The 16,810-nt window shown below is 36.9% G+C and overlaps 1 protein-coding gene across 2 annotated transcripts in view; it reads left to right on the top strand.

Annotated features, from left to right (window-relative positions):
* LOC123555601 (thrombospondin-1-like) overlaps window positions 1-16,810 on the top strand; it is a 246,666-nt gene that overhangs the window by 109,835 nt on the left and 120,021 nt on the right. The gene's annotated exons all lie outside the window — the stretch shown is intronic.

Below are 16,810 nucleotides of genomic sequence, written 5' to 3'. Positions count from 1 at the left end.
CTTTTACTTCTAATGATCAATCGAACTAAAGGTCACAATATAAATACTACTACTTGTGACTCCGAGACTGGTTTAGATGAACACATGCACTTAAAACAACATTGCTAGGCCAGAAATTATATGCAAGCTCAGACTGATGGGTGGGGTTGGGGCTTATCTCTGCCCAAGCAAATACAAATGATGATATTTGAACACAAACGCTATCGCATGTCAATCTTTTTTCTACACTTGACCAATATCTCCCACTTGGAATTACACCCGTGTCTTACTTTTTATAATATGACCGCATTTTTCGACCATTTGAACAATATTACCACCTTATTTAACAAATATAAAGAATACCACTCACCCGATTCACCATTCAGTTGTCTGAGAGCTGCAATCAGTGGAGAAGCACCCTGGTCTTAACCATCCCGCAGGCCACGATAGCTGCCGAGTCCGCACCCTTATTCTGTAGAGTCCTTATGGCCCAAATACGATACCGGTTATATTCCTTGAGGACATAAACAAAATAAATCGCCCGGACACGAAGATACCTGCGTATCATAATAAATACAAACTAATTTTAGACACGTTTTACCATAAAAAGTACGCAATGTTCTGTCACTTTAAGTATATTTACCGTAAACTATTTACAGTAGACAAATGACGGCTTTCGTATTTGGAACGATGGAGAAAACTTAAATAACACAATATTATATTATATCCGACTGCCTGTCGTACAAACTTTTATGAACAAATTGCGGAACTTATATACTGATGTCTACGGTACAGCCAGTTAGCAGTCATTTGAAGTGTTAGGACGTAATTGTAGCTAATATATTATCTTATTTAACTGAGCAGGAATAAAATGTTAAAATAAAAGTATTAATCGTTGTACGAACCCTGTTAAGCATTTAGCTATATATATTTTGTCATCTCTTCAGTCGCCGAAGCAATGTTCGCCAAACCTCTCCGGATAGGGATTCGAGCACGCTCGGTCTCTTCTCTGAGTACCAACACCACAGGTTACACTACAACTACCCCAGTAAGCCCGGGTCGACCATGGACTGTATTATTAATAAGTGTTTTTTCTCTGATTCTATATTTTTCATATTTTGGCTGTTTGCAAATTTAAAGAGAGGGATCGATTTTGACATTCTGGTCTTCCGGCACAGCTACTTTTAACGGTGGAATCAAGTCGCGATACCCTGATGGCAGCAATCCTATGCCATCTGCTCAGGAAAGCTATGTACTGGCAGTCCGTATGAAACGACAACCTGTAATCCAGAGAAATGTTCCGGTATGTTACGATAATTTGGCACTTTCCAGTGTATTAATGGTCAAGATTCGCACAATTAAACCTTTATGTGCCTCTTCCTTTTCTTTCTCGTCATTTTACATGTACAGTTCTTTAGAACTATTCGATATCAATTCCATGTTTACGATCATTTCAGTAACGAATGGGGGTTGGGAGAGTGGTCCGATTGGTCAAGCTGCACTGCAACATGTCGGCTTGGAGTAAAATCGCGTTATCGGAACTGTAATCATCCGGAACCTTCAAACGGAGGCAACCTCTGCACTGGCAGTTCTTTCGAAATAACAAAGTGCAAGTATGAATATTGCCAGTGTCATATATAAACTTAAGAAATAATATATCTCATCCAGTGATTTGTCGTTGAATAAATCATTGCTTGGAGTTCAGATGCGAAGAAATTATATCACGAGGGCGTAGCCCGAGTGATATAATAATACGCATCTGAACGACAAGCAATGATTTATTCAAGAGCAAATCACTAAATGAGATATATTATTTCGATTCTAACACGTTATAAAGGATTTTAAAGCATCCTTGATGACATGCATTAAATATTTGCCCGTTTTCAGTCGGTTTCTTTTCCAGCGCGCCGCTATGCCGCTTGACGCCATGACGTAATAATTGTGACGTCAGAACAGTGATTTGTTGTATGATAATTCACTGCTTTCTTTCTTCTTTGTTTAATAGGAAAATGAATCGGATCGTGTTAGAATATCGGTTAAAAGATATATAACATCAATATTATATCAGGTATTTGAGCTGATTGATATAAACGTTAAAAAGCCTGACAATAACTTTGCAGACAAGTAAGCAACTGACCTGAACAGCACTTAAGCCTGTTAGTCAATGTTTTTAAGTTTCATAAACCATCGGTCATTTCAGTAGAGTAACCATCTGTCCTTCCAGTAGAGTATAGGTTGTTATGAGAGCATAGTTATACACTAATTAGTCAATAGTGTTTCTTTAATTAACAAAAAAGACGAGCAACAAGGTGAATCTGAACAAGCATGGTATTATTTTGTCGTTGTTGTTAAATCTAATATGTTTGAATACCGCGGTCCCGCATGCAGAAGCACTCACGTTTCGTAGTTACCCAAATAAACCTTGCCTAGTTCTACATCACCTCGTTTGTCTCCGACTGCCTACATAGACAACAGAAAACAAGAACTTTCCATAAAAAAGACACTAAATAACATCTTTTCCTTTAAATTGACGAACGGGCAATTGAATGACTGGTCCAGCTGGAGTTACTGTCGTACCCATCAACGGAAACGCTCTCCCATAATTCCTTGGAATCACAAAAATCAAACATGCCAATCTGGCGATGTCTGCTTTGGTGAACACTTTGCACTAAAAGACTGAAGTGTGTGAAGTTGTCGAGAAGTTCGACATTCGGCATTGAACATTGGAAAAGAGAACAATATTGGACATTTAAAGCAAAAAGTAGGCAATAAGTTAAACATTTGACATTGAACATTCGATTTCAGAACGACAATGGACATTCGAACCGAAAACGACATTGGACATTCAATTTCAGAACGACATTGGACATTCAAACCAAAACGACATTGGACATTCGAACCAGAATGACATTGGACATTCGAATTCAGAACGACATTTGACATTCGATTTCAGAACGACATTGGACATTCGATTTCAGAATGACATTGGACATTGGATGCCAGAACGACATTGGACATTAGATACCAGAGAGACATTGGACATGCGATACCAGAACGACATTGGACATTGGATACCAGAATGACATTGGACATTAGATACCAGAACTACATTGGACATTAGATACCAGAACGACATTGGAAATTCGATACTAGAACTACATTGGACATTCAAACCCAGAACTACATTGGACATTCGAACCCAGAACGACATTGGACATTCGAATCCAAAATGACATTGGACATTCGAAATCAGAACGAGATTGGACAATCGAACCCAGAACTACATTGGACATTGGATTCCAGAACGACATTGGACATTAGATACCAGAACGACATTTGACATTCGATTTCAGAACGACATTGGACATTCGATTTCAGAACGACATTGGACATTTGATTTCAGAACGACACTGGACATTCGAATCTAAAACGATATTGGACATTCGAACCCCGAACGACATTGGACATTCGAATCCAAAATGACATTGGACATTCGAAATCAGAACGACATTGCACAATCGAACCCAGAATGACATTGGACATTCGATTTCAGAACGACATTGGACATTCAAACAATTGAAATCGAATGTTCAATGTCGAATGTTTAACTTATTGCCAACTTCACGCTTTAAATGTTCAATGTCGTTCTCTTAGCCAATGTTCAATATCGAATGTCGAACTTCTTGCCAACTTCACACACTTAAAAGACTGTCCTTATTAATAGCAATGCCATAACTTTGTCTTTAATATTTGTTAAGGTCAGAAATATTACACTGTTTTTTTGGGCTATCTGGAAGGAGTACACTTTAGAGGAATAAAAGAATCTAAGATTATTTTTCCTACTTTTTTTGATTTTTCATTTGAAAATGACTGTCTGAGAAGCTGAAATATAAGGTGTTTTTGTTAAAAATCCACCACTGTAGTTTCCTTTGTTTTGTTATTTAGTCGATACAGAAATATAAAAACCATTCGTTAATTAAGCGTGTAAAATGAAACCTTATGTTTGAGTATCAATCGTAAAAATTGAGCATTAAAATTGAAAAAAAGGTAAATTTGGTTATACGGAATTTTTGTAAAATGGCTCAGAATGTTTTATCACTAGATTAAATATAGAGAGATACATCCCATAAAATTTCATAACTGAAATATATATGCATTTCCGAATTTATTACCCGTGTACTTCGCATAGCCAACACCAATTTGTGCCAAAAGTATTTCGTTGGGCGATTTAGGAATGACGTTCAGGGAACAACAGAGAAAGTAGGTTAACGCCTGATTATACAGGCAACAGCGAGTAAAAGTAAATGATAGGACTACACTGAACTTACGGTTACACTTTTTGTATGGTCATGGAACCAAGAACCGAGTTTTTTGTCTTTAAAGTAACATTTGATAAGTAAACTGGCGAAATTGCTTCGCTGGAAAATATCACAAAACTGTTTTACAGACGGTAGTTCCGGTAGCCGACCACCAGCTTTCTTTTACGCCAACATTTACATTTTCTGAAGAGTTTTTATCCATTTACATACGAGCACGGTATCTCAGCCCAATACAATGTTTTTCATATGTTTGTTGTATTCATTCTTGCAAGGACATGGCACGCGAAGAGCTCAATACAAAGGTTTCCATATATTTAGTATTTTTTCTTGCAAGGACACGGTACTTGAAGAGCTGTGTATTTCCTCTTGCAAGGAAACGGTACTTGAAGAGCTGAGTATTTTCTCTTGCAAGGAAACGACACTTGAAGAGCTGAGTATTTTCTCTTGCAAGGAAACGACACTTAAAGAGCTGAGTATTTTCTCTTGCAAGGAAACGGCACTTAAATATTTTCTGAAGAGTTTTTATCCATTTTCATACGAGCACGGTATCTCAGCTCAGTACAATGTTTTTCATATGTTTGTAGCATTTTTTTTTGCAAGGACATGGTACGTGAAGGGCTCAATACAAAAATGTTTATAGGCTTGTAGTATTCATTCTTGCAAGGACACGGTATGTGAACAGCTTAATACAAAGGTTTTCATATGCTTAGTATTCTTTCTTGCAAGGATACGGCACTTGAAGAGCCCAATTCAAAGGTTTTCATATATTTAGTATTCTTTTCTGCAAGGACCGGGCGCTTGAAGAGCTCAGTACAAAGGTTTTCAGATACTAGTATTTAATATTCTTTCTTGCAACGTTCCTTCTCAGTCGCAAGAACACGGCACTTGAAAAGCTCAGTAAAATCTTTTTTACATATGCAGTACTCTTTCTGACTTAGACATGGCACTGGAAAGTCTCAATATGAAGAGTCTTATGTATTCAGTATACTTGCTTGCAAGGACAGTGTACTAGAAGAACTCAATACAAAGTGAAGGCACAAAACAAGCTCTTTCAGTATAATACTCCCATTGTTTCTGTTTTGCCCAAAACGCAATGTTTGCTCATGTTGCGGCAACCACTTAATTCACCAATAGCTTTTAAAGTACCTTATACCTAATGGGACCCATTGAGATTTTTTTTTTATTTGGCTCATACAGCGGCAAACATTTAATTCACTGCCACTATCTAATGGTATGCTGAATATTTACTTTGACTTACCGCGGCAACCGGCAAATATCAAAATTTCAAAGTACCTTATATTTAAATATTTAATGGGATGCTTATTTCTTATTTTGACTAATCGTGGCAAACATCTAATTCACTGGTAAATTTTAATGTACCTTTTATTATCTAACATTCATAGACATAACGCGGAAAAAATTAACTAGAATTGTGTTCGTAGGACACAGAAGCCCCCACATTCTGTGCCATCCTCTAAATAGCAAAGATTTTAGTACAGACCATTTTCAAATGAAGGATGTTCGATTAAAAGTTTCAAGCAATTTGTATTCAGATAAGGTTGTGCATCTAAGCATCTTTGAATGAATTCCTTTAAAAGGTGTACGAGCTGAACACACCAAATTTCTTTACTAAGGCCTGATTTATGAAATTAATTAAGAGTTATAGTCCTAGAAAAAATAGCCACAGAAAAAAAGTCCATTATTTTTAAGTGTCATCTTCACTCTTCACATGAAGGTCCTTCATCTTTGCATTTTTCAAGTATATCCTTTCAGTAGTGTTTGAAAAGTTGAATACGCGATTTTACTCTAAAATCTATACAGTAAAACTATCAAAGGGCAATTACTGTGGTATAAAAGTCACAGCAAAGGTCATCTGCACATCAAGCTTGATAATCTGTAAAAGTTTGAAGCAAGTCAGACTTATAGTGTGGGAGGAGTTGAACACACAAGATTTCGGGACGTACGGACGGACTTACGGATGTATGAACAGCAGCAAAGTTATATGCATCCCACATAAATGTGGATCATAAAAATCAACACAGCTTTGAAAATGTGATATCTACATAAGAATACTTGGCTAGGTTATTTTTACTAAGATGTGTAATATTGTGTCCTGGAACGTCTCAGTCATAATAACTTGACATCATTTCGGACATGCGCAATACAAACTGTATAGCATGGAATGTGCTTGTGGGGATAATAAATTGTCTGGCAAAGCTTCCTTTACTTGAGTGACGAAGACAAATATATAAGACTATTTAATAGTTCTACAATTATGGAGGAATTACTACGTCAAATTTTAAGCTGCATTACACTTTTTTTGAATATTATTTTATCAATATTTCTACAGAAAGTGATTAAAAATTCCAAGCAAAGAGCTATAATACTTTGATTTTATTTAGAATATAAAATGTAATTTGTTCAAAACGAATGTGAGCAAAAAGTAATGTATATATGGTCTTTATTCACAATGGCATGGTCCCAATACAGACGATAATTGTGTATCAGTATGTAACTCCTTTGCATGCAAGAACTATCTAAAAAGCTTCACAAAACATTGATATCTCTCATTACTCTATGGAACAAGCAGGTAAGTATATGAAACTCTCTCGACACGTAAAACGTAGACCAGCTTTCAGACCCGCGCCAAGGTAAGAAATTATCAGTCATGTTTTAGAAACTTCTTTCAGGAATAAAAACACGTTTCTCACCAGACGACGGTTGTTACGGTCCATATATCTTTTGACCAAATAACTAGCTGTGAATTGTGGATAAATAAGCGCAGTCGCTTTTTTAATCTTGTTCCTGTTTTACGGCTTCTGAAGGCTGTTTGTTGTCTTCTGTTTTTAACACATCTGCCGTTACGGCAGCAACTGGTTTTCCGAACATCATTTTATTTTTGTCGTCTGCTGAACTTTCTGTACCGTACTTTGATCAGGCTTCACAGTAACCGTGGTTTGCTGTAGATTTAGAGTACTGAATTTGCTTTCAAACGAGGGTTTTCCACCAAATACATGTTGGGCTTTGTAAGGTTGTGAGCCAAACAATGACTGAGAGCTTAAGAACCTCAAAATTTACACCGGAAAATGCACCAGAGGCCACCTGTATTTCAAAACTTTGCAGGGGAGAACCCCCTGACCCCCTATACTGAAAGGAATATGCCCTCCAGTAACTCAAACCTGAGTCCAAAAAATGCACAAGAGACCCCCATTTTATATCCGTATATAATCCTTGGGGAGACCCTCCTGACACCCCCTCCCCTAACAGTCACAGGCTGACCTATTTCATCTTTGCGCTATGCACCTCCTCGATGAAGCCTTCATTCTAAACTTCTGCCCCCACCCCACCCCAATCAAATATTAAATATTTCTGGATCCGGCCTGTGTCAAGGTATGTTAAGATCTGTTAAGATCTGTTAAGATGAAAAACATGCTTTATGTACAATCATAAATATGAAAAACGTAACTTGTGACCAATCAATGCAAGTATTGCACACTTGCTTGTTTTATTGCATTTGCTCGCCGACTCGCACACATGCATGCACCTTGACTCATTTAAAGCAAAATAAATAAATTAATGTCTATGTACAACAATTATATTAAAATTGATAATTTAAGTAAAATACCGTTCTCCAGGAACTAGCAGAATAGGCCCTAAAACCGTTCTTAACAGAAAAGGAAGTCTCGACAGGCACGACAAGAATTCCTGCTAACTAAATGGAAGAGGAAGAGTCGCTGCTTTGTTTCCGTTTGGGTGTCTTTAATATTGAATGAAATCGTTCGCATTAGTTCTAATTAAGTCTAAAAATAATGAAATGAAAACGTCAAAATAAAATAGATCTAGCTAATTGCTGTCAATGTTTTGAAAATAAAACGTTTTGTTGTCTAATTTTCACCTTTTTTAAAAAATACACTCATGTTCGGAAATAGACCTTTAGTCTGTTCGGCTGACACTCCATGTTCGGAAATAGACGCGAGCGGTCACCTTCTTTAAGTACATGTTTTCATAGTTATATAACGGTTACAAATCATGTAAGGAGTATATTTCCGTACGTTAGATAAAGGTGAGCTATAAATAACTGCCTAGTTCGGCAATACCCTCTGGGAGAATCACGCTTAAGTGTTCGGAAATACCCGACCCCGCTCGATGTTATGTAATATCTAAATATAGCCTAACCTTGAACTTTGTTATACCATGCAGCTTTCCTTTCAGTATAGGGGGTCAGGGGGTTCTCCCCTGCAAAGTTTTGAAATACAGGTGGCCTCTGGTGCATTTTCTGGTGTAAATTTTGAGGTTCTTGAGGGAGTAGGGCGGGGGAAGGGGTCAGGTATGACATGGTTGCCTCTGGTGCGTGTTTTTGACTAAATTTTGAGGTATTGGAGGGTTATTCCTGTCATTTTAGGGGGTCAGGGGCTCACGCCCTAGAGTTTTTTTTATAAAACAGGTAATTGGAATGGCAGCCTCTGGTGCCTTTTCTGATCTAAATTATGAGATACTGGAGAGGGTAACCTCCTCATTATTGGGCGTCAGGGAGCTCGATATCTCTGTCCTAGAAATTTTGATGCAGGTATGAAATGGTGGCCTCTGATGCATTTTTGTTTGTTTAAATATTCAGGGAGGGGATACCCCCAGGAGAGGGCTCTCCCCTGAAAGTTTAAAATGGTGGTATCTGGTGCATTTTTTTGGGTCTAATGTTTGAGAAAATATTATTTCTTTGCCGAAATAAATGTGTGCAATTTTGATGAGTATAGGTAACTTCTCGGTCAACTGGACATACGTAGATCTTATATACTTTATAAGACAGTTAAGAGAAATCCGGTAACATAACGTTCGGTCTAGTACTAAATTCAATACAAACTGTGTTCGGAAAAAGACTCTCTGTGAAAATTCATTAGTGTATTTCCGAACACACAAATTACGTCATTTAAAGTGGTCTATTGATCTCCAACAGCCGTGAAAACATAGTAAAATGTATACAAATATGTATATCTACTTATAAAAGCCACAAACAGAAATGCTTTAGACAAAAAACCTTAACTCGTGATGTTCGCAACCTTATTGTTTTAAGTAATTTTTATTAACAGTGTCTGGTATATTTACTGGGTCATCACTGTAACATGTGTATAAAATCAGTATGTAGAAACCGAGTAAGGCTTCCAATTTTAATTGTTTTGGCCGGTTTAGAACTTTGTGTAATGTCGCTGACAAAAGTTATGACGTCATGTAAGAATGTTCGGCTCAGACACGCCAGTCGGAAATGCCCGACCCCGCATTTTCAACAAAGTTCATGAAAAACATATATTGGAATATTTAAATTCACAGAAAAGGTCAATAAATAACGATTCTATGCTTTCAAAATGAAGAGTATCCTGATCTGGTGACAACTGCAATGGCGGATAAAATATTGAAGACAGCAGTAACTATTTGAAACATGTGTGTACATGTAGGCTTCTTTAAGAAAAAGAAACCTAGGAGAGGTCCAGGGTTGCTCCTTTTAAAGCTATATCAGAGAAATAGATAACAATTGGTATCTATGTCTCTGGTTATATGATAGGTTGTGCTATAGACGAAAAACAGTTTCCTATTAGGGGGTCATAGTCATTGTAACCATTACCTAATGACCTCAAAATCAATAAGTCATCTTCAGGTTATGATTAACCTCCGCCATTCCGAGGACTGTAGGCCCAAGCATTTCCTAGCTACTGAATTTAATTTTAAAATGTTTAAAAGCTACCACTGCAATAATTGTACACTGAACATGGCCCTGGTAAGAGCTGCCAAATAAGCATTTTACCATTTTTACGAGAACCTCACCTGACGGGCCTGTTTGTCAACTGCCCCGTTCGTTTGGGCCTAAGAGAATAGCTTCTGGGAAGCTTAGAAGAAAATCCCAATCGAACGGACGTCTGCCTGTAGTGAAAAAATATATCTTTTTTTTTTAAATGTGTTGTTTTTTTTTCAGAGATTGTTATGACAGATATCCATAAGAGCATACAAACATCTCTGATGCTGATTTTTATAGCTAATTAGATCTTCTTAACGTCCAAACCTACCTACTAGCTTTTGAAATCATGAAATGTCTGTTTTTTAAACAAAATGTAGATCTAGTAATTCTGTAATGTAAAGAACTGGCTAGTATTTTCACACTTTTTAGAAATGTTTCTTTCATTTATTTATGAAATGACACTTTAAACACAGATCCAATTAGATATGGCCTAAATCAATAATTTGTGAATTTGACGACACACACTATCTGCATTAACAGCTGTTTATGTATTAGTAAGAGTAGCATCTTGTTTATTTCCCCTGAAAATGAATAACAAATCATATTTACATATTTTTGATCAGACCACTAAACTTTAAATGAAAAGTAATCATCTTATTTACAAAATATCACCTACTTTGCCAAATACCTAACTTTTTCAGACGTCCATCTAAGAACGCGTCTGTTCAACCTAAAGTCATTTTGGGGTATTCCCGTTGATGTCTACCTGGTATCACTGGATCATGTTATGCTAACTTTTTGCTAGTTCTAATCACATGATATAACATGCTTGAATAAAAAAATAACACCATCAGTTAAAGAGTTTCATAAATGTAAATTTCTTCATTGAAACAAATTAAACATGTTAACATGTAAAATAGTCCAAATTGGCTGCTTACATTTCAAATGAATATTGAGAACTGAGGCACAACGTTTGAAAAACAACTATTTGGTATAGAATAGAAAAGGGCAGAAAAAGTATGCTAATTCGGATGACACTCTATTTAAATTTAGAAATATAAGAAAAAAACTCGACCATTTGATTTTCTTGATATTTGTTTAAATCTATATTAACATAAATGCTATTGAATGTCAGTAAACACCGTAACATACATTTTCAAAAATCAACATTCATATATGTGCAAAACGAAATGACTTCTCCGCATGAATGAATGCAACAAGTGAGTTACCGAACCCACAGCAGTTAGGAAGGGGCAAGCGATTCAAAGAGATGCAACGGACGCCTTCTTTACATTGTGTTTGATTGAACAAATAGGTATATGTTACAATCTACGGTTGTTTAAAGTACACTAATGGTTAAATTATCATTTTACAAAAAAGCAACACTATGTCAGGATAGGTGTTTTTTATCAGCAGTAAAACGTTCAGTGTGATCCGCATTTCAGACTCTTTGGAATACCTTACAAATGACCCATAGGCACAATAGCTTATACTATTACACAAGAATTGAATATTCTGAAACGCCCTTTCTGCTGTACTTACCAATCCTACAATAAGTCGCAATTCGTTTGCTCGAACTCTGATAATTCAAACACTGTCCTTCGTTCGAACTCATCGTCAGATTCCAGAAAAAAATCTTTGTGTATATTGTTTGACTGCTCTGATTGCCAATACCTCGAAAAAATATTGCCGGTCTCGTCGAGTTCGAGCAAATGAAGTTCGACTGAATGTGCATATATCAAAAAAAAAATTTCCACTGCTTCACTCACTTTTGAGGAGTAAACATGCTTGCCGGAATCATCAGGATGTACTGTTTAAAATTAATGTTTCATTTAAACATTATGTTCATTTCAGTTCCCTGGAATGGTGGACCTAAGTGTGTCCGGAACGCATTATCGTACGTTGTTGTCAACCCTGACAAAAGACGAGGAAAGTTCGATGGCGGCGATGTTTACCGGACGACTTCCTTTATATAAAGACAAAGATGGCAGATATTTCGTAGAAGCTTACTATCGCACATTCAAAGCAATTTTGCATTTCTTGCAATACGACGAGCTACCGTTTCAAGAAACAAGTGAAACTTTTGGCGGTTTTTTTGGCTTTGTCGCTCGCTCATTTGGTGATAGTACAAGTCGATATTCAGCTAAAGAGATAAAGTGGCTGTATAGAGATTCAAAAACTTTGGGTCTGAAAAGGCTTACCCGAGCATTAGAAAAATTTCAGCCAACTGTTGTCATCAGTAAAATAGACAAATACCGGAAGTCAATCCGAGATTACAATGACGCAATGGCTGCCATACTCGATATAATTCCTGCTGAGTCATTGTTCTATGAAACGGAACTTACTCTGAGAATAAAACAAGCTTTACAGACCACAGATGAGGAAAAATGTTGCGAGCACGAGTGTAAGATAATACCCTGGGCTTCTTTTCAACAACTGTATTACCTTTCTATAGACGCTATAGTAAAAGTACCTTTCGAAGTTAACCCAACTGTCCTTTCATCTCTTACTATTGACCTTCTAAAACGAGGATATAATGTTCAAGGTCAAATGACAATTTGTGGATTTGAATGTAAAAAAAAAGTAAAGCAGTCCAAGTATATCATGTTTGGTGGACAGAGAAGAAATTGCTGTGCAGAGGAGCTGTTTCTGTTGAGTTTCAAGTGGGACAATGAAGCTGATGTGGTGACACATCCGGGTCTTTTCGGGACAAAACATACGAAAGTCGGTCAGCAAGGGCAGGGTGGTCTGTTCGGTCAACAACAAAATACAGGGTTTTCATTTGAGGCCGCACCACAGAATCAAATAGGATCCGGGCTTTTCGGTGGAAATCAGCAAGGAAATTTTGGACAGAATCAGACATTTGGGTTTAGTCAGGCGGGAAACAATGTTCAGGGTAGCGCATTTCCCTTTGTACAACAAGGAACAGGATTTACTTCTACGCAACAGCAAGCTCTTTGACGAAAGGAGGTAGTTTTGGCTTTGGTGGAAGGCAAATGGGAAGTGGATTTGATGCTGGGCAGCAGTCGGGACCTATAGCTCAGGGGAATAGTTTTGGCACAAATACAGGACAACAGCAGCAGTCAGTTTTTGGTCAACCACCCCAGCAAAATGATTCGACATGGGGATCGTCAAAAATTCCAAAGTAACAAGGCTCATACCTATTTGGCAATCAGCAAAGTGTGGCATCGAAACAAAATGTATTTGGTGCAAGCCAGAGCATTTTCAGTGGTAAACCAAACAAGTCCTTTGGCCAGGCGCAGAACGTTCAACAGAAAGGGGGTACAGGGGTGTTTTCATTCAGTTCTCCACAGAAACAACAGACCGCTACGTTCGCAGCAAAAGCTTCGGAGTTCCAGCAAAGCTCTCAGTCATTGTTTCGCTCACCACCTAACAAAGCCCAACATGTATTTGGTGGAAAACCCTCGTTTGAAAGCAAATTCGGTACTCTAAATCTACAGCAAACCACGGTTACTGTGAAGCCTGATCAAAGTAGCTGTACAGAAAGTTCAGCAGACGACAAAAATAAAATGATGTTCGGAAAGCCAGTTGCTACCGTAACGGCAGGTGTGTTTAAAACAGAAGACAACAAACAGCCTTCAGAAGCCGTAAAACAGGAACAAGATTAAAAAAGCGACTGCGCTAATTTATCCACAATTCACAACTAGTTATTTGGTCAAAAGATATATGGACCGTAACAACCGTCGTCTGGTGAGAAACGTGTTTTTATTCCTGAAAGAAGTTTCTTAAACATGACTGATAATTTCTTACCTTGGCGCGGGTCTGAAAGCTGGTCTACTTTTTACGTGTCGAGAGAGTTTCATATACTTACCTGTTTGTTCCATAGAGTAATGAGAGATATCAATGTTTTGTGAAGCTTTTTAGATAGTTCTTGCATGCAAAGGAGTTACATACTGATACACAATTATCGTCTGTATTGGGACCATGCCATTGTGAATAAAGACCATATATACATTACGTTTTGCTCACATTCAAGGCATACGAAGGAATAGTTTAGATTATCTTTCTGTTAATGTTGTTCACTTTATAGATGTCATACATTTTCACGACAATGACAGTATGTTTTGTATGTAAATAATTGATACAACTGTTCTGTTTTTAAAATTACATGTAACCTCCTCCGTTTTTTTTTTAATATCAAGGGATGTGCTTCTTGTAGAATGATTTGCTAAATGATTGAAAAATCACTGTTTATCATAAAGTATAGACTTGTTGAATACTTTTCCTGTCAATAGTGAAAATTATTTCCCCGAGGTGCAAACGACCGAGGGCAGATTTGTTTTCTTATTATTGACCGCCAAGCCATTCGGCTATGACATCAGAAATCGAACTCTAAAGTTTTTACTTCATCCAGGCAAATAGAACTATAGCAAGAAGTATTGTCAAGCTATTAATATAAAGAGTTTTGTAATTATGTAATAAATGTTTGTATGTTCTTTTGAGGTTTAAATCCTAATACATTGCTACCAGTCGTTTTGAACAAATTACATTTTATATTCTAAATAAAAGTATTATAGCCCTTTGCTTTGAATTTTTAATCACTTTCTGTAGAAATATTGACAAAATAATATTCAAAAAAAGTGTAATGCAGGTTAAAATTTGACGTAGTAATTCCTCCATAATTGTAGAACTATTAAATAGTCTTTTATTTTTGTCTTCGTCACTCAAGTAAAGGAAGCTTTGCCAGACAACTTAATATCCCCAACAAGTTGTAGCTCAAAGCACACAGGGATCTGTATAGGCACATTCCATGGTATACAGTTTGTATTGCGCATGTCCGAAATGATGTCAAGTTATTATGACTGAGACGTTCCAGGACACAATATTACACATCTTAGTAAAAATAACCTAGCCAAGTATTCTTATGTAGATATCACATTTTCAAAGCTGTGTTGATTTTTATGATCCACATTTATGTGGGATGCATATAACTTTGCTGCTGTTCATACATCCGTAAGTCCGTCCGTACGTCCCGAAATCTTGTGTGTTCAACTCCTCCCACACTATAAGTCTGACTTGCTTCAAACTTTCCGATTATCAAGCTTGATGTGCAGATGACCTTTGCTGTGACTTTTATACCACAGTAATTGCCCTTTGATAGTTTTACTGTATAGAATTTAGAGAAAAATCGCGTATTCAACTTCTCAAACACTACTGAAAGGATATACTTGAAAAATTCAAAGATGAAGGACCTTCATGTGAAGAGTGAAGATGACACTTAAAAATAATGGACATTTTTTCTGTGGCTATTTTTTTCTAGGACTATAACCCTTAGTTAATTTCATAAATCAGGCTTAAGTAAAGAAATTTGGTGTGTTCAGCTCGTACACCTTTTAAAGGAATTCATTCAAAGATGCTTAGATGCACAACCTTATCTGAATACAAATTGCTTGCAACTTTTAATAGAACATCCTTCATTTGAAAATGGTCTGTACTAAAAACTTTCCTATTTAGAGGATGGCACAGAATGTGGGGGCTTCTGTGTCCTACGAACACAATTCTAGTTAATTTTTTCCGCGTTATGTCTATGAATGTTAGATAATAAAAGGTACATTAAAATTTACCAGTGAATTAGATGTTTGCCACGATTAGTCAAAATAAGAAATAAGAATCCCATTAAATATTTAAATATAAGGTACTTTGAAATTTTGAAATTTGCCGGTTGCCGCGGTAAGGCAAAGTAAATATTCAGCATACCATTAGATAGTGCCAGTGAATTAAGTGTTTGCCGCTGTATGGGCCAAATAAAAAGATCAGCCTCAATGGGCCCCATAAGGTATAAGGTACTTTAAAATCTATCGGTGAATTAAGTGGTTGCCGCAACATGAGCAAACATTGCGTTTTGGGCAAAACAGAAACAATGGGAGTATTATACTGAAAGGGCTTGTTTTGTGCCTTCGCTTTGTATTGAGTTATTCTAGTACACTGTCCTTGCAAGCAAGTATACTGAATACATAAGACGCTTCATATTGAGTCTTTCCAGTGCCATGTCTAAGTCAGAAAGAGTACTGCACATGTAAAAAAAGATTTTACTGAACTTTTCAAGTGCCGTGTTCTTGCGACTGAGAAGGAACGTTGCAAGAAAGAATATTAAATACTAGTATCAGAAAACCTTTGTACTGAGCTCTTCAAGCGCCCGGTCCTTGCAGAAAAGAATACTAAATATATGAAAACCTTTGAATTGGGCTCTTCAAGTGCCGTGTCCTTGCAAGAAAGAATACTAAGCATATGAAAACCTTTGTATTAAGCTGTTCACATACCGTGTCCTTGCAAGAATGCATACTACAAACCTATAAACATTTTTGTATTGAGCCCTTCACGTACCATGTCCTTGCAAAAAAAATGCTACAAACATATGAAAAACATTGTACTGAGCTGAGATACCGTGCTCGTATGAAAATGGATAAAAACTCTTCAGAAAATATTCAAGTGCCGTTTCCTTGCAAGAGAAAATACTCAGCTCTTTAAGTGCCGGTTCCTTGCAAGAGAAAATACTCAGCTCTTCAAGTACCGTTTCCTTGCAAGAGGAAATACTCAGCTCTTCAAGTACCGTGTCCTTGCAAGAAAGAATACTAAATATATGGAAACCTTTGTATTGAGCTCTTCACGTGCCATGCCCTTGCAAGAATGAATGCTACAAACTTATAAACATCTTTGTATTGAGCCCTTCACGTACCGTGTCCTTGCAAGAAAAATACTACAAACATATGAAAAACATTGTACTGAGCTGAGATACAGTGCTCGTATGAAAATGGATAAAAACTCT

Source organism: Mercenaria mercenaria, chromosome 7, assembly GCF_021730395.1.
Source record: "Mercenaria mercenaria strain notata chromosome 7, MADL_Memer_1, whole genome shotgun sequence".
NCBI lineage: Eukaryota > Metazoa > Mollusca > Bivalvia > Venerida > Veneridae > Mercenaria > Mercenaria mercenaria.
Note: the sequence above shows the minus strand (reverse complement) of the source record. Positions and strands in the feature narration are given on the sequence as shown.